Source organism: Dermacentor albipictus, chromosome 3 (assembly GCF_038994185.2).
Source record: "Dermacentor albipictus isolate Rhodes 1998 colony chromosome 3, USDA_Dalb.pri_finalv2, whole genome shotgun sequence".
NCBI classification, from domain to species: Eukaryota; Metazoa; Arthropoda; class Arachnida; order Ixodida; family Ixodidae; genus Dermacentor; species Dermacentor albipictus.
The window spans coordinates 139,603,142-139,622,204 of record NC_091823.1 but is presented as its reverse complement, the minus strand read 5'-3'; the positions used below and the strand labels follow the sequence as shown (position 1 = coordinate 139,622,204).

The following is a 19,063-nucleotide window of genomic DNA, read 5'->3' as shown; positions in this document are numbered from 1 at the left end:
CTCGTTTCAATAGCTTGCAACGCCCTTCTGACCTCATCGCTGGTTATAGGAGGAGTTTCTGTATCCTGTTTTTTGCTGTTTCTAATACAGGTATCCTGACTCCTCTGGGTATTGTACAAGTCAGTATAGAATTCTTCCGCAGCTTTTACTGTGTCTTTGAGATTGCTGATTATTTTACCCTGCTTATGTTTTAGTGCATTTGTCTTGGTTTGTCGTAAGCCAAGCTTCTTTATAACTGATTTCAGGCTGCGTCCATTTTTACGGCTTCTGTCTTTCTCACGTTACAGTTTCCAATATCACTTATTGTCGGCTTGTTGAGTTTTGACAGTTCCACGAATACTATCTGATATCTTGAGTTGGACAGTTTCATTTTTTGTCGTTTCTTTATTGGGTACTTTGTTACTCGGGAGAGCTTCTTTACTGGTTGCCTTGGTGACTTGCCTCCCACTTCAAGTGCTGCCTATGAAGCCAACCTAGTTACGCCTTCATTCATTAGCCCTATGTCATCATCATCTCTCTGTTCTAAGGCTGCGTATTTGTTTGCAAGTGCGAGCCTGAATTTGTCTGCTTTTACCCTTACCTCCTCTAGGTTGACCTGTTTCTTCTTGACCAGTTTTGCTCTTTCTCTCTTCAAATTGAGGTGAATCGTAGGCCTCACTAACCTATGATCACTGCCCATTACCGTACCTATCACTTCTACATCCTGCACTATGCTGGGATCAACTGCGGATCAACGGATCAACTGTACCTCAGAAAATTCAGGCAACAATTCTTACACTCACCATGTGCTCTCATATGCGGAAAGCTTACAGTGGGGCGTGTACACGGTTTACCATTCAACAAATAATTGAAGCTAGAAAATTTGTGGTTGTAAACTCTACAGTGAGTATATTTTCCGATGAAGAGAGCAGTTTTGATCGGATGTGAAAGAATTGTGTTTACTAGGATGCGCCTACTGTGGGTCAAGACTTGTGATGCGTTCACGTTTTGACATAGCCACCATACAATTTAAGGCAATTGTTTCACAAAAGAGCGCAAGAAATGAAAGCTTCGGTGGATGAAGGAGTGGAAAAACCCCTTCGTATTGCTTCCGCTCCTTCTTCAATGACTTCCACTGCGAAGGTTAGGTTAAGACAATATCAGACAGGCGCTGGGGCTTCCCATCCGCTCTGTAAATGAAAAACTTTTAGCTCTAGGGCTCCACAACACTCTTGAGGAGATATTGAAGCAGTGAGGATCTCGCAGTATGAGAGACTTGCGGGAAGCCCTACGGGCAGGAAAATCCTAGCTAGGCTAGGCATAAACTATGAGGGGCAAGAAGGCATCAAAGTCAACCTGCCGCGAAGCGTGTGGAACCGACTAATAATCGCACCACTACCTCAACACATGCACCCAATCCATCGCAAGGAACGCAGAGAGAAACGGACCGAGGCTCTTGAGAAGCGTTCCAAAACTCCAAGGACGTGCTCTAAGTTGATGCTGCAGACTATGGCAGCGGCCGCATGGCCATAGCTGTCGCGAGAGCTGAAACTAGATTGATAGCCAGTGGCACAGTTCCAACGGATTGCTCTCAGATTGGAGAAGAATCTGCCATAGCACTTGCAATTACGAGTACTTCAGCCAAAATTATAGTCAGTGACTCTAAGGTCGACTCTAAAGCTGAACTTTGCTAGAGGCAGAATTTCTCCCGAGGTGAACAGAATCCTGCAGACCTGCAGAGATAGCAGGAATATTGAAATAGTCTGGGCAACCGCGCACGCCTCCCTCGCTGGGAACGAGGCGGACCACGAATTAGCTCAAGGACTTACATTCCGAGCTGGTGGGCTAGCCGAAGGCTTCACGGGGCGGGACCACTTAGTGTGTTACAGAGAGATCACACAACACTACAGACTAGGGCGGGTTAAATATCCTCCGGCTGATATATCCTTGAACAAGAGCCAGGCCTCCACTGGGCGTGGCCTGCAAACCAACTCGATTCCAAACCAAATCTTAATCACATTCTGCGGGAATGCCCACAGGCTCCCTCTGAGGGAAGAATAAAGTATTTAAAACGATGGGAGGCCTTATTACTCAGCTCCGATCCGGAGATTCAACTGACGACGGTCCGACTGGCCGAAACCACCGCTAGGGTCCAAGGACTCCTGGCCGTCACCTAGATGGGAAGGCTTAACGCCTTCCCTACATCTGTATGACAAATAAAGTTTTACAATCCAATCTAAATTGATTTCTTGGGGTCTGCTACCACTTCCCTTGGGCGTGAAATTGAGAAAAGTTCGAGCAATTCAAGATGGCGACCCTCACAGTAAAGTGATATAACCCGATTGGTGATTGATTGGTAACGTCATTAGTACTTAGAATTGGTTATTCATTGGTGAGGTCACTGATATATCACAGATGGCAGCCAAATGATGACGTCACTGATAAATCCAAGAAGGCGGCCCATAGTGAATCAATGGCAACCCAATTCTTGATTGTTGGCGTCACGTGTCTGTGACGTCATAATCCATGAGGGCGTCAAAATTCTGCTGCAAGTGATGACGTGGTAAGTGAATCATGTGTTTATGATGTTATAATCAAAGTTGGCGGCATAGTTTTGAAACCTCTAATAGAAGATGGCGACCAAATTCAGGTACGAATGATGATGATGCAATGGTCCAATATGGCGGATAGATGTGGAACGTGATATGGGAACGTGATCATGGGAAGAAATGGCGCCATAGTTTCGGTTTTGAAAATCAAAGTGGCGGCTCTTGGTGTGACCCCATGGCCGAGATGGCGGACTCTAAAATTATTTGTTCCCATACACACTCCACAAACATCGATCCTGTAACGAGGCAGTACAACCATCCCGCTACGGGGGTGCTATAACACACACACACACACACACACACACACACACACACACACACACACACACATATATATATATATATATATATATATATATATATATATATATATATTGTAGCGGAGAGACGCTAGTGGGTCGAGCGCTCCTGCTCAGCAACGGCTCTCGTGCTTGGAACCTGTGACTGCCCTGCCCGTTGACGTTGCGCTGCTCCGAGCTCTGCCAAAGAAACACCTTTAGAATTGGTGGAGGGAATGGGTAGTCTCGGACAATATCCTGGAACTCCAGTCCCGTACCCTACCATCTACCATGCCCCAAGACGCGTGCCAGTAAACGCCCCCTCCTGCACCCACTGCGTGTCCCGGGGTGCCTGATCATCGCGACCCTCCTATCTACACTGGAGAGAGAGAGAGAGAGAGAGAGAGAAACTTTATTTTGGTTCCTTCAAGGATTTAGCGTCTCGAGGTCTCGGTCGTCTTGGGCGCCGGCGACTTGGAGCCTCTTCCAGCAAGGGTGGGCCCCTATTCCAGGGCTCCACTGAGCCTTGCTACCTCACTAGCGTGCTGCACTAAGGCCCTTTGGGCCGTGAGCTCGCAGCTGGTACGCCGACTATCCCATTGCTCCGCACTCGGGTTATTGTGTTGGTCGAATGATTTATTGTGTTTACATTCCCATGTGACATGGTATAGTGTGGGTGTGGCCCCGCACCATGGGCAGATGTCTCTATGTTGTGTTGGGTACATTTTGTTTAGGATGTATAAATTTGGGAAGGAGTTTGTCTGCAATCTGCGCCTACTCGTTGCTTCCTCCTGCGTTGGAGCTTTGTGCGGTGGGGGATATTTCGTTCTCGTCCCTCTGTATAAGTTTAAGATTTCTGTGTATCCTCCCTCACAAGCGTGTGGGTGATACTCCGGGGCGCGCGACTGCTCTGCTCGCAACGTGGTCTCTCGAGCTAGGCTGTCTGCCCTTTGGTTACCCTCTATGCCTGCGTGGGCCGGAATCCAAATTAGCTTGTGCGTAACGTTCCTCTCGGCGAAGTTGGCTCCGCCAAGAATTCTGAGGGCGGCTTTGTCATCCTGCCCCGCGTGTAATTTCTGCACGCTTCCTTCGAGTCTCTTAGGATGTTTAGAGGCCTGCCTGTCCTATATCCTTCTACTGCCGCCAGCGCCACGGCAATTTCTTCGGCCTCCGCTGTGTCAGCTGCCTTTGCCGTCGCACATGTGATCAGATTCCCGTCGCCGTCCACCACCAACGCCGTGGCCATGCGCTTCCCTTTTCGCGGGTACGTGGCAGCATCCGTGTACACCGTGTTCTCTAGTAGCGCGAGTGTCTTTTCCACGTATTCGGCTCGCGCCTGCATTCTGCTCTCGTGGAGGATGGGGTCCATGTTCTTAGGTACTGGCCTAACGCTTATTGTTTTTCTTAAGCAGTCGGGCACGTCTGCGTATGTATCTACGTGTCCACTCGTGTCCCATCCCAGCCTAGTCAGGAGCGCTCTCCCTGCAGGGGTGCTTTTGAGTCTGGCGTTTTGCGTTTCAAGCAGGGCTTCCGCCAGTTCGCTGAAAGTGTTGCTGATGCCCAGTTGGAGTAGTTTTTCGTTTGAAGTGTTTTTCGGCAGATGGAGAGCCGTCTTGTATGCTTTCCTGATTATCGTTTCCGCCTGTTCCCTCTCTCCTTTAGTCATCGCGTGGTACGGTAGCGAGTAGATGACTCGGCTGACGACCAGGCTGCCGACGAGTTTGAGTGTGTCTTCCTCTTTCATGCCGTATCTTTTTTGGGAGACCCTGCTGTTCATCCGGCCCACCTGCTCCGTCACTTTGCTCAGCAGGCTGATGGTGTGGCTGCATTTTCTGCTGCCCTGTAGCCACATGCCCAGGATTTTGATCATATTCTTTTCCGGGATGTTTTGACCATCAAGCGTTACTTCCAGCGTTGCTTGGGTGGGGTGTCTACCTACTCTCAGTAATTCGGATTTTTCTGTGGAGCATACCAGTCCCCTCTCTCTGGTGTACTTTTCGACACAGCGCGCAGCCTCTTGTAGCTTCTCTTGTTTTTCTCCCAGTGAACCTTGCGTGACCCAAACCGTGACGTCGTCCGCGTACATCGCGTGTTGGATGCCCTGAATCTCGCCGAGTCGTTTTGCCAGGCCGATCATCGCCACATTAAATAACACGGGCGATATCACGGAGCCTTGGGGTGTGCCTTTACACGGTGTGGAGAAGGTGTCGCTCCTCAACTCCCCCAGTCCTACCGTTGCCGTTCTGTCGGTTAGGAAGTCCTTGACGTAGTCGTGTACTTTCCTTCCGCAGTTGGTGTTGTTGAGGCCCGCCATTATGGCCGCATGGCTGACGTTGTCGAAGGCGCCTTTGATGTCGAGCGCCATCACAACGTTTTCACCCGCCTTAGGCATTGTGTCGAGTACCTACTCTTTGAGTTGCAGGAGGACGTCCTGCGTCGATAGGTTGGCCCTGAAGCCATACATGCTGTCAGGGTACCACCTCCCGTTCTCCAGGTGCTGCTGGATCCTTCTGGTGACTATTCTCTCATACAGTTTTCCCAGGCACGACGTATGCGAGATCGGCCTGAGATTCTCGATCTGTAGTTTCTTGCCCGGCTTGGGTATCATGACCACGTTGGCGTGTTTCCATTCCGCCGGTACCTTCCCCTCTTGCCAGAGCGTGTTGAGGTACGACGTCAGCTGATCGACTGCCTCGTCGCTTAGGTTTCTTATGAGCGAGTTTCGAATCTTGTCCGCTCCCGCCGCTGTATTCTTGGTGGCCGCTCTCACGGCCTCGGTGACCTCCTCTCTTGTGATGGGTCGGTCCATTTTCGGGTTTTCCTCACCGAGATAATCTCCTTTGTAACCTTCGATTTGGTCTTTCCCGTAGCATTTTTCTCGGACTTCTTTCAGGAGCTGCTCTTCGGGACCTTCGTACTGGTGGACCAGTCTTTGGATCGATTTGCCGCTTTCGGAATTGTTCTTGCTAGGGTCCATTAGGGCCTTGAGGATGCGCCACGTTTTGGCCGTACTTAGGGTCCCGTTCAGCGAGTTGCTAAACTGTTGCCACCCCTGTCTGGCCAGCTGCGTCGCGTACTACTCCGTCTGCCTAGTGATGTCCGCTATCTTCTCTACACTGGAGGGGACGACACTGACGTGGACGAATGCCTCACGGCGTTCGACAGGGTAGGCGACCTTAACAAGTGGGACGAAGCGGCCATACTGAGCCATGTTCTCTTCTAACTCGTTGCAGTGGCCAGCCTGTGCTATAACAACCATCAAGCAGAGTTCCAGACATAGTCGGGATTTAGGACTTCCCCCGCCGATGTATTTGGTCGCCCTGCTGTTCGCAAGCTGCCTGCCTAGCAACGTTTGCGAGAACGAGCTCAACAGACAGGAAAAACATTCACCAGTTATATTGAAGATGTCCTGGACCTATGCAGGAAAGTCGATTCGACCATGGAGGAGTCTGATCGAATCCGAAACATCCCGAAGGGCATAGAAGACGACGCCTTTAACATGTTGCTCACCGAAAGTCCACGCTCTGTGGCTGAAATTGTCACACTGTGCCAGAGCTATGAAGAACTCCGCAGGCAACGGTCACTGACCCGTCGATCTCTACCGCGTGACGAATACCTGGCTCGTTTGGCTGCCATGTCCAACTAGGCAGTGTTGCTCGCAGAAATGAATGCGTTCGTCCGCGAGGAAGTTGTCCGGCAACTCTCGTTGATGGATTTTGCACAGCTGCAGTCGCTACACGTCCCTACGCCAAGTTTCGCGCCTCCGCTTCGCCACGTCATAGCGCAAGAACTGCACGAGGTGCCTGAGCACCACCAGCGTGTTGCTGCGGCTTCGCCTCGCATCTACGCCGAAGTCATGGCCAAGCCCCAACAGATCCCGACGGCTGTGCCACTCAGCTACGCGGAAGTCGTCACCGAGCCTCTACAACTCCCTCAACGGGGACCACTCACGTATGCCGAAGTCCTCGCTATGCCCCGACAACAGCCTGCTATGCAATCACTTCACCTGCCACCACGTCCAACGCGTCCTTCGACATGGATGGGACCTCCCGCAACGACTCGGTGGCGTACAGCGGACAATCGACCGATATGTTTTGCGTGCGGCTATACAAGCCACAACGCACGCCACTGTAGTCGCGTGCAGCGGCCTAGCGCTACACCATATGTGCCAAGTTCTAAGGCGGGTTCTCCGCGCCCTTATTACGACGACGAACCTCGGGCTGTGTCACCACCATTCCGCCGGTCCGCCAACATCCGCTGCTCAACTTCTCCACACCGACGCTCCCCATCACCGATGCGGCCTTATCCCAAAGCATGGGATGAGGAAAACTAATCGTCGCAGTCCATGAGGCAAGGGCTGCGACGCCGTCGAAACGCGGAAGTCCTCAACGTAGCCCGACCAATGTGATAGACGTGTGAGTTGACGGTGTGCGCACATATGCCCTCGTGGATGCCGGAGCCGCTGTATCAGTTACGGACGCAAAGCTTTGTCGCTTCCTTCAAATACAACGCCCATTGCTGGATTCGCCGTCCGCACAGCAGGCGCACAGCGAATTCCCCCTATTGCGGCGTGCACCGCTCGTGTTTTCATCGAGGACGTTGTATACGCCATCGAAATTATTGTGATTTCCTCGTGCTCCCACGAAGTTATCCTGGGGTGGGACTTTCTCGCCCGCCACGATGCCGTGATTCATTGCGCACGGGCCGAACTAGAACTGTCGCCGATCTCAGATATGACGATTGCCGATAATGGCTTCTTTTGCAAACAAACTACTGGTCAGGCACGACACCAACGTTCCTCCCAACTCGTCAGTGATTGTATCAATGCATTGCAGCAGCCTCTCTGACGCCATCACACTACTTTCTCCGTCGGCCCGCTTTTATACTCGAAAACGTCTGCTGCTGCCTCTTGCGACTGTGAACGTGAAACAGGGCTCCACAGCTATTTTTGTCTGTAACCCCTTCTCATACCCTGTGATGCTGCTTCAAGGCGAATGTCTTGGCCACGTGGAAGTGATCGACGCCGTACAAATTACGGATGTTCCCGAAGACTCGTCGTGCGCCAGTTACAACACGCTCGGTTTCTCTCTCTACGTCCAACCCTTTGCCCACAGGTGTGTTCGATTCATCTATGGCCGATGACCTCACCCCACCTCAGCGTTCGCGGCTTCTGCGCATCTTAGAAGAATTTCGTTCTTTTGATGTCGGGCAACCTTCCTTGGGCCGGGTGTCTTCTGTCACTCACCATATTGACACTGGCTCCCAACCGCCATTGTGGCAACGACCATATCGCGTCTCTGCCACAAAACGTCGTGTGATTAATGAGCAAGTGGACGATATGCTTCACCGCGAAGTGATCCGACCCTCCAACAGTCCATGGGCATCCTCTGTCGTCCTTGTTACGAAAAAAGAAGGCTCGGTACGGTTTTGTGCAGACTACCGGCGCCTGAACAAGATCACTCGCAAATATGTATACCCGCCGCCGCGAATCGATGACGCCATCGATAGCGTACAAGGAGCAGAATTCTTTTCATCTATAGATTTATGCTCCGGCTATTGGCAAGTACCTATGGCTGACGTCGATAGCCCGGAGGCAGCCTTTGTCACACCCGACGGCTTATACGAATTTAACGTCATGCCGTTTGGACTTTGTAATGCGCCAGCAACCTTTGAACGCATGATGAACACAGTTCTCCGCGGTTTCAAGTGGCACACGTGCTTATGTCATCTTGACGACGTTGTTGTTTTTGCCTCTGACTTCACCACGCATCTTCAACGCCTACTGCGTGTTTTGACGTGCTTAGCGAACACTGGCCTTCAACTGAACCTAAAGAAGTGCCGATTTGAAGCGCGGCAGCTCACGATACCAGGTTATGTCGTCTCGAAGGATGGAATCCTCCCCGATCCAGCCAAACTTCGTGCCATAGCTGAATTTCCTAAACCGACGTCCGTCAAAGAAGTGCGCAGCTTTGTAGGTTTGTGTTCCTACTTCAGGCGCTTCAATCGCAATTTTGCCGCCGTCATATCACCCCTGACGAATCTCCTTGGCAGCAACGGACCTCTCCATTCGTGGTAGTTCGAGTGCGACGAGGTATTCCCTAAGCTTCGTCGTATGCTGACGTCTCCTCCCATTTTGCGCAACTATGACCCAACGGCACGTATTGAGCTACACGAAGATGCCAGCGGTGTTGGCCTCGGCGCTGTCTTAGCGCAGCGCAAAGAAGCGTTTCCTGATTATGTTGTGGCATATGCAAGCCGTATGCTTACTAAAGCCGAGACCAATTACACCGTCACGGAAAAAGAATGTCTGGCGTTCATCTGGGCGCTTACCAAGTTCCGACCCTATTTGTATGGTCTCCAATTTGATGTCGTCATGGACTACCATGCACTATGCTGGCTGTCGTCATTGAAGGATCCCTCCGCCCGTCTCGCCCGCTGAGCGCTTCACTTACAGGATTGTGCTATCCGCGTACTGTACCGCAACGGACGCCAGCATGCTGATGCTGACGCCCTGTCACGTTCCCCCTTGCCAGATGAGAATGCCTGCTGCGCAATATCCCAGCTTAACTTTTCTTCCGTAGACATTGGTATCATCGCTTCTGAGCAGCGCAAGGACCCCTGGATTGCCTGCATCATAGGCTGCCTTGCTTATCCGTCATCGCAGCCAACCACTCGTGCATTGCGCCGTCAAGCTCGCCATTTCGCCATTCGCGACGACCTGCTTCACCGACGCAATTACACCTCTGACGGCCGCCAGTGGTTATTAGTCGTACCTCGAAGCCTGCGTTCTGAAATCTGCGCATCGTTCCACTCTGATCCACTGTGTGCTCACTGGGACTTTTCAAAACCTACCAGCGCCTCCGACGACGCTACAACTTGCGAGAAATGTAGAACTACATTCAAAAGTTGTTCGCTCATGCCCCGACTGCCAGCGATAAAAATCTTCACCCCACCGCTCGCCAGCTGGTCTGCAGCCTCTACCCTGCCCTACCCGGCCGTTCGGGCGCGTTGGCATCGAGTTGTGTGCGCCATTTCACCTGACGTCGGCTGGTAACCGCTGGGCCATTCTGGCAGTAGATCACCTTGCACGATACGCTGAAACAGCCGCTCTCCAAGCAGCTACAGCGTGTGATGTTGCATCATTCCTGCTTCGCCGATTCATCCTGCGGCATAGTCCACCTCAAGAATTGCTCAGCGATCGCACACGCGTCTTCCTGTCGGAAGTAAATGATGCGATTCTCAAAGAGTACAACGTTGTTCATCGTACGACTACGGCGTACCACCCTCAAACGAATGGCTTCACAGAACGCTTCAACCGTACGCTCGGCGAATGCTTTCAATGTACGTTGCCTCCGACCACATGAACTGGGACGCCATTCTGCCATTCGTCACATACGTGTATAATACCGCTACGCAGAGCGCCACTGGATTTTCACCCTATTTCTTGCTGTATGGTCGACACCCTTCGTACACGTTCGACACCATTCTTCCGTACCGGCCGGATGCAACCGAGTGCGTCCCTATTTCTGCCACGGTCAGACATGCAGAAGAGTGTCGCGACCTCGCACGGGCGTTTACTTCCGATGATCAAGAGCGCCAGAGGAGCACTCGCAGTGACGTCACTGCCCCGGTCACCTTGGATCCGGGAGCACTCGTGTGGCTCTCAGTCCCTTTAACTGCCCCTGTCCTATAATCGAAACTGGTCCCTAAGTATGAAGGCCCTTATCGTGTTCTCGAACACGCTTCCCCTGTGAACTATGTCATCGAACCAGTTGAGCCATCTGCAGACATGCGCCGCCGTGGACGAGACATTGTCCATGTCGACCGTTTAAAGCGTTACTACGACCCGCTCATCGTGACGAGCTGTTAGGTCGCCGGACACGGCTCCCTTCTCGCTCCCGGGGAGTGATTGTAGCGAAGAGAGACGCTAGTGGGTTCAGTGCTACTGGCTTTAAACTCTAGTGGGTCCAGCGCTCATGCTCAGCAACGGCTCTCGTACTTGGAAGCTGTGAGTGCCCTGCCCGTCGACGTTGCGCTACTCCGAGCTCTCCCAAATAAACACCTTCAGAATATATATATATATATATATATATATATATATATATATATATATATATATATATATAGATATGTATTCGTTCCGCTATAGAAAACCCTATGGTGGTGGTATATGCGTAACTCCACGATGAAATAATAGATAACCATTGTATATATAGCATTACTGATTTAAACGCACACACATCGCATCGAAAGGCGAATTCTAGGCCCACCTTGACTCCCCAAACGACGGAAATTCCGGTTTCCTAGCTATCTTCAGGGGTTTGTTACTCGAGAAGGGTTATACGTATATAAAGAGTACCTGTACGCAACGATTTGTCTTGACAAAATATATCGGAAAAGATGGGCAAAATAAACTAATCACGCGAGCGTAATTTCTCCCACAGATGGCGCTAGGCGTCGATCGCTCCGCTAGGCGACATGCATTCAGGCGTATGTAAAGAGCCGTAAAGAACCCTATGTGGCCATTCAAGACGGCATCACCGTCGTATTCAAGTGTGTTTCCACGAATGAAAGTCTGCCTGCGTTTCTTGTGGGTGATTTCAATCGCAAAGAAAGTACCTTTCAGGCAAGAATGGAAGACTCATTTGGCCTGAAACTAGAATCAAACCTTAACGAGCCACCACCCAGTAGGTAACTGCGTAGGACTGTTTTCTCTTACTTTTCTTTTTTTATTTACTCATACTGTTGGCCTGTCGGCCGTTACAGAGTGGGTCAAAGCAGCACTTCAACAATTAGTACAATACATGGTATTACAAGAATACATATAGCACAAAAATAAAACAAGTGAATAGAAGTATTTCGGGAACTAGTACAGTACATCACTAAGGCAGTACATGAATAGTGTTTTAATAGGGGAACATAAGAGAACAAAGAAGATACATAAGCGAAATATTCTGCAGCTACTCCGATCAATATGACTATAGATGTAGTGTTAATAAAAAAGGTTATACACCATCCCCCCCCCCCCTTAAAAAGAAGAAAGGGTGAGCAAGTATGCATGCGTACATCTTTCAATGTTGCTTTAAGTTTTTCTCAAATTCTGCCGCACTGATTCTTTCTCGCGTTAACACCGGTAATTCATTCCATTCTTTAATGGTTCTTGGGAAGAAGGAAAATGCGTAAGCGGTAATGTGCATCTGAGGTATTTGAAAAGTAAAATATCTGCTTTTCCGTAGTGTTCTACCTTGTTTTGCTATCAAATACTGTTCGCTGTTGATATTGAATGCATGTTTTTGTGAGAAGAAAAAATAGCTTTAACATAGCTATGCGCCTGCGTTCAGCGAGTGTAGGCAAGTTCAGTAAACCGAGCATTTCGGAGACTGAATCTGTGCGAGAATAGCGCGATAGAATTAACCTTGTTGTTCGACGTTGAACTATTTGCAGTCTGTCCATTTACCATGACTGATAGGGGTCCCTGATTATACTGGCATGTTCTAACGAGGGTCGAACGTACGTTAAATAAGCTGTTTGTTTTACTGACTGTGAGGCTAACTGCAATTTCCATCGCAAGAACCAAAGCTTCTTTTCCGCAGTTTGGCATATTTTTGTAACATAGTTCGACCAGCTTAAATTCGTAGATATATGTATGCCTAAGTATTTTGGCTTTCGGCTTTTTTAAGGCTTCGTTGGAAGGGGGGCTGAATTCGTCGTGGACCTAATAGGTTATATACCTAACTACTTCACTGATCGCAGGACTGCGTTTGTGCTAATTAAGCACAGCGGAGAATAATGTGAATCTATGAATGACGACAAAAGTGTTATGGAATAAAACAGTGTGTCTAACCAATGAAGTGAAGGGTTTTATGCAGGTGCCAGTGAAGGAGATGTTGAGCAATGCCGTGTTTGATAGTTGTTCGCAATATGTACAAGTGAAATGTTTGTGGGTGTGTTTATCATATGGGAAAATAAACGTACAAACTCGTACTTCCGTTGGTGTGCCTCACTTCAATCTCCATTCAAATCAATTCTAGTAAACCAAACAGGCATGTTACTTCAACGTCTACTAGACGGTGGCGGGATTTCTTGTCGACTAGGTCGTACATTTCACGGCGCGGTATTTGTTTGGCCTGAATGTATGCGAACGGCACATTTTGAGTGCATCGCCGTACGTTAGTAAGGGGTCACGGTACGTCGGCAAACAGGTGCGCTAATGACGTTTCATCATTATATTATCACCCGTTAGTGCCTTATCCATGCGCATCGAGCCACTGTGAACCGTGACCAAACATACTCGGTCGGCGTCACCGCCGCGTGGACCGTACCTTGAAGCGATCTGCAATGCCGACAAAGAATGCCATACGCCGATAGCTTCGCGCTTTGGGCTCTCGCCGCTTAGTTTGCGTTGAAGAGAGACGCGCGGAGAGAGTCTTTGTAGGGCGCCTTCTAGTACAGCGCCGCGTAGGGGGAGCCAACGTTTACAGAGGGAGAGTGAAAACCCGCGCTGCTTTTATCTCATTAGGAGATTGAACTGGATTGGGGCAGAGACGCTCTGCGGGGCATATTCAATGTACTTTCACTGTGGACGCCGAGGCCAGTGCTAGAGTGGGCACGACGCGGGCGTCGTGAACGTGCGTCTGAAACATCCCTTTCTGTTTCTTGTGCAGGCCGTTCTTTTCGTCAAAGGCGCTTCGACGTCAACTGAACCAAGCGTCAATGATTCGATGGTGGGAGTGGTGGAGCAGCAGATACACTGGCTCAACGTTTCCTTGACAATTAAGATCAACTCCGTACATGGTCATGCGCGATGGTGCTACTGACGTAGGCAGATTTTCAGCGCCACCATCGGCAATGTTGCCTTGCGACAATGCTATAAAAGAAGAAACATCACGGATCTTCGCCAGTGGGGGTGGCGCGGACATCGTGAACATGCGTCTGAAACAGCCGTTTCGGTTTCTTGTGCAGGTGAGAAACGATCGCCCCGTTCACTGTTATAGAAGTAACAATGTATGTCTGCTCCTTGTGCCGTGCCCACGGCGAGTGTTTTCACAATTTTCACTGTTTGCCGCCCAATTCCATCACTGTATCGGGGTGCTTCCATGCCTAGAAGCCTTGTTAATGCCTTTGTGTAAATTACTGCTGTTGATATGCGGCGATGTCGAACGGAATCCGGGTCCCATGAATGAACAGCTTACGGAGATGCACAAATTAATGGACATGCATGAACGTTCAGTTCGCTTTGCAGCTGCACAGATGACGATGTCAAGCGACATCTTAGAGCTCAAGAGTCTGCCACAATCACTTACTAAAGATATTTCCACCATAGATACGCGCCTAGAATCTGTCAAAAAGCGGATATGTATTTTGGATGATGTACAGTGCGAAGCTGGAAAGCGAGGCGCTTAGGTTACGCGTGCGTCTTGATGGAGCATAAGATCGTTCTCGGAGGGACAATTTAGTATTTTTTTTGGAATTGTTGATAACGCTTCTGAAACGGCGCAGCAGACAGAAGAAAATGTTTTAAGTTTACTTCGCCAATCTCTCGAAATAACTTTATCTGCCGATAACATTGCGCGCGTGCATAGGATCGGGCGATTTTCTATCTCAAAGTTCGACCTATTATAGTAAAGTTTTCCACCTACAAAACAAAATAAACGGTTTTTTCGAAGCGTGACATGCTCAAAGGAAGCAGAGTGGTCATGCGGGGAGATTTTTCAGCCAACACTCGTCGTTTTAGAGAGAAACTAACTAATTATGCCAAAGAACTGAACTGCCCTTTCAAACTGTGCTATAACAAATTAATTGCTAATGACACATGCTACGGCTACGATTACAGTACTGACGGAGTATATGAAATAGGACCATCCAGGCACGCAACCAATTCCGCCAACTCCTCACTGTGGCACGTTCGTTCTGGTTGCGCACTGGCTTTCTCGGGAAGCTAGGAGAACGCCAGGGGTGGCGGCGCTTCCGCTAACAATAGCCACTTGATTGTGCTCTCTACTAACGTTCGCAGCTTTTTGTAGAAAAAAGATCAAATGTATGCATTAACCAACGATTCTAACGCTGATATTGTCGCGTTAACCGAAACTTGGCTTCCTGATAAAATACCAACCCAAAAGATGTTTTGCTGTGAAAGAAAATACAAAATATTTCGTTGTGATAGGTCTAATCGATGTGGTGGTGGCGTTCTTCTTGCTGTAAACATGGAAGTTGAAAGTTACGCTGTTTATATAAAGGCTAGTTTGGAGGCAACATGTTGTTACCTCAACCTGGCTTTAAAAAAAATTGTCATTGGTGTATGCTACCGCACTCCTTTTGGGTGTTCCAATTTTCTCGACGACCTTCATGATTGCCTGATGCACGTAAACATTTTGTTACCGGGAGCGCCACTCGTTCTGCTAGGTGATTTCAATTTTCATAACATCATGTTATCAAATGCGTACTCATATTCATCGCCTAATTCAGCTGAAGCAGACCATTTCTTTCACATCTGCTTTGATTTCGGTTTGACACAGCTGGTTCAATTCCCTACACGTGTTACAAATACTACATCTTCACTTTTTGACCTTGTTTTGACATCAATGCCGGAAATTGTATCTTGAGTGTCTAACACGCCTGGTATCGGCGATCATGAAATTATACAGGCAAAGGTTTCACTGCCTTTCTCACGAGCGCGACAGCATCTCAAAACAATACACGACTACAAAAAAGCGGATTTCGATGCAATTAACAAGAAATTATGCTCCTGTTTAGATGAGTTTTTGTCCGATTACCTTGAACGATCTGTGCAAAGCAACTGGGACTTATTTAAAACGAAAATTTCAGAACTAACCTTTAAATACATTCCTATCAAAATGTTTTTTTCGAATACGAGTGCCCCGTGGTGCAACAGATACATAAACCGTCTTTCTAACCGTAAGAAAAGGCTCTATCGCGCTGCTATGAAATCTTGGTCGGATAAAGATTGGTCAGCATATAAATCTGCCACCACAGCTTACTTATCTGAAATGAAACGATCTAAATTTTTGTTTTTGAATCGCACCCTTCCAGATATGCTAAAAAATAACTCGACAATTTTAGAGTGTCATACGGGGCAATGAGCGCAGTGCAATGGCTTTGCTAACAACGGAAGAACATCTAGTGCCTGACGAAAAATGCGCGTCTGTCCTAAATGATACATTTGTTAAGGTTTTTTCTCGCCCAGTAGTTACCAATGCACAACATACCTTGCCATTACGTCATTACTTGCCCAAGGACGCCATCTTTATTACTTCTGAGGGTATTCGTACAGGCATTAAGAAACTGAAAAACTCATCATGTGGCGTCGACAGCATTAGTACGAAATTCTTGACAAATACTTTTGAATACACCTCTATCATTTCGGCATGCATTTTTTTTACAGTCCCTGCAGCTATCTCGCCTTTCGGAAGACTGGCTGATAGGTAAGGTTGTGCCAGTTCACAAGTCTGGGGTAACACACACTCCATCAAATTCCCGTCCAATTTCACTCACATCTGTTCCCTGTAAAGTTTTTGAACACATTATCGTCACTCACCTTGTCAATTTTCTTGAGTCGCACCAGCTTTTTACACCCTTACAACATGGCTTCCGCAAAAATTTTTCTTGCGAAACACAGCTTGTAGTCTTTACTAACGGCCTGCGTCACTTACTTAAGTCTGGATTCACAATAGACTATTTTTTTAGATTACTCCAAAGCATTTGACAAGGTTAGCCATCACTTACTACTTTTTAATCTCGGCCAGTTAAATCTAGATCCAAATGTTCTAAACTCGATTCGAGCTTTCCTTTTTATCCGTAGTCAGTTTGTTTCGGCTAATAATGTTGCTTCCCCAGTCCAGCCAGTGCTATCGGGGGTTCCCCAGGGGTCTGTATTGGGACCCTTACTTTTTTTTTAATTTTCATGAATTACCTAACCGATAAAATTTCATCAAAAATTTGCTTATTTGCGGATGACTGTAATTTATTAGAAAATAAATAACCAAGACCGACTTAAATACCATACATTCCGGGAGTCAAACGTTGAACATGGAATTCAACATTTCGAAGTGCAAATGAATGCGCGTATGCCGCACCTTATTAGCATCACCATACTATCATCTTGATAATACGCCTCTTGAGTCTGTTTCGTCTTACAAATATCTCGGTGTTAACATTTGTAGTAACCTATCATGGAACCATCATGTGAGACACGTCGTCCCCTAAGCTAGCCGATCACTTGGGTACTTTCGAAGAAACTTCTATAAGGCACCTCCGTCACTTAAAGAGATTCTCTAGACAACTTACATTCGTCCGTCACTTCAATACGCATCACCTATCTGGGATCCCGGTAGTACTACACTGATAAACGAACTTGAAAGAGCCCAAAATCGTTCCGTTTCTTTCATCTTATCCAATTATGACCGCACAGCCAGTGCTACCATGATGAAGTCAATACTTAACCTTCCAGAATTTGCATTTTGGCGTACAGTGGCCTGGCTCGCTCTTTCTCAATTTACTATCACTATCATTTACTATCAAATTTACTATCAAATTTACTATCACAACAATCATGTCCGCAATCATTTCATTTTTAAATCAGCTCCTTTCATTTCATCTAGAATTGACCACCTCCAAAAAGTTGATGTTCCTCATTGTAGAACTGTAACCTATTCACATGAATTTTTACCTAGAGCCACCTCCGAACGGAATCAGCTGCCACGAGCAGCTACAGCTATCACGAATACAACGCGCTTTAAGGATTTCTTGAATAACATGCCTATTAATGCTTAATTATTTGTACTGAATTTGTTCTTCTGTTTTTTTCCTTATTGTTGTTTTAGTTTTAGATGATCAAATTACTCTGCTTTATCTTAGATGTGACCGTTACAGTTCATTTTTGTATTAGGCTGGCGATTGTTCATGCTTCTTATTGGGATTGTATCAACTGCTTTTCCAATTTTCAACTGTAATATGCCCCTCCCCTCTGTAGAGTACAAACCCTGAGGGTGAAATAAATAAATAAATAAATAAATAAATAAATAAATAAATAAATAAATAAATAAATAAATAAATAAATAAATAAAAATAGTTATGTGTCCTCTGAAATGGTTTGTTATATTGAACAGGAAATTTATGTTTTCACTATTTTGCCAAACTGGTAAATTTGAGACGCGCATTGTACAACTCGACATTGTCAATCTTGCTTTCATTGTTGAGTACATAGTCTGCTTTCGAACGCGCGTTCCTTGCGTAGACGCCCTGTTTTTGTTGTGGAGAGCTGGTACAATGCCTCTTTTTACTATCTTTACCTGCTTTGGTGCGCCGATGTCTATTGTCAGCTGTTACAAATTGTAATTTGAAACTGCTGTGTTAAACACAGATTTATGAAAGTAACGCGTATTTTGTCACAGCAGGTGCACGTTAAAGGTGCACCTGCTGTGATGTGATGAATTTAAGAAATGAAAGCGATGTCACTGCACGAACATTGCTTGACCGATGAACCAGCTTGCGCGGTACATCTCTTACCCGTGTAAAATAATTCCTGTAACCAACCGGCATAATACCGACCTGTTCACATCTGTTCGTCAAGTATACAAAGGTAGCCGATTTTGGATTAGTACAGCCGAATTTCCTCACGCAATGAGTTTTAAGAGGAAATTTTAGCTGGCGGCCAACTCTGATTTCCCTATGCAAGTACATGAACAGTGCAGATGTGTATTTATGAGACAATCGCTCGTCCGATTTCAATAGGCATTACTGAACTTGAAAGAAACAGAAACCTGCTGGTTACTTGAAAAGAAGCGGAATATTAATTTATTGCCTCGAACTTTTTTTTGAAAACCTTGCCAAGCAAAGGTAAGCAAAAAAAAAGAAATAGCAATATGTTCGCACATGCGTCACTTCTCAAAAAGAAGAGAATCGTAGTTCTCAAATGGGCATTTTTACAGCATCTAAAGCTAACACAGTCGATATGCGAATTTGTGGCCTATGCGCAATTATTTCCATGTTTAGGAAAGGTACAACCTTCTAAAAAATTTGCGTTATATTTCACACGTTTACGTAACAGTTCCATTTCGTCCGCGTCACATGCATTTTACGTGCAGTTTACAAAACAGTGACATTTTTTTAATGCTTCATCACACTGTTATGAACATCAAACATCAAACTTGAAAATTCTTTTTTTACATTTCGGAACTC

The 19,063-nt window shown here is 47.3% G+C and overlaps 1 protein-coding gene across 7 annotated transcripts in view; it reads right to left on the bottom strand.

Moving 5' to 3' along the window:
• LOC135917712 (uncharacterized) overlaps positions 1 to 19,063 on the bottom strand; it is a 147,292-nt gene that overhangs the window by 57,596 nt on the left and 70,633 nt on the right. The window lies entirely within an intron of this gene.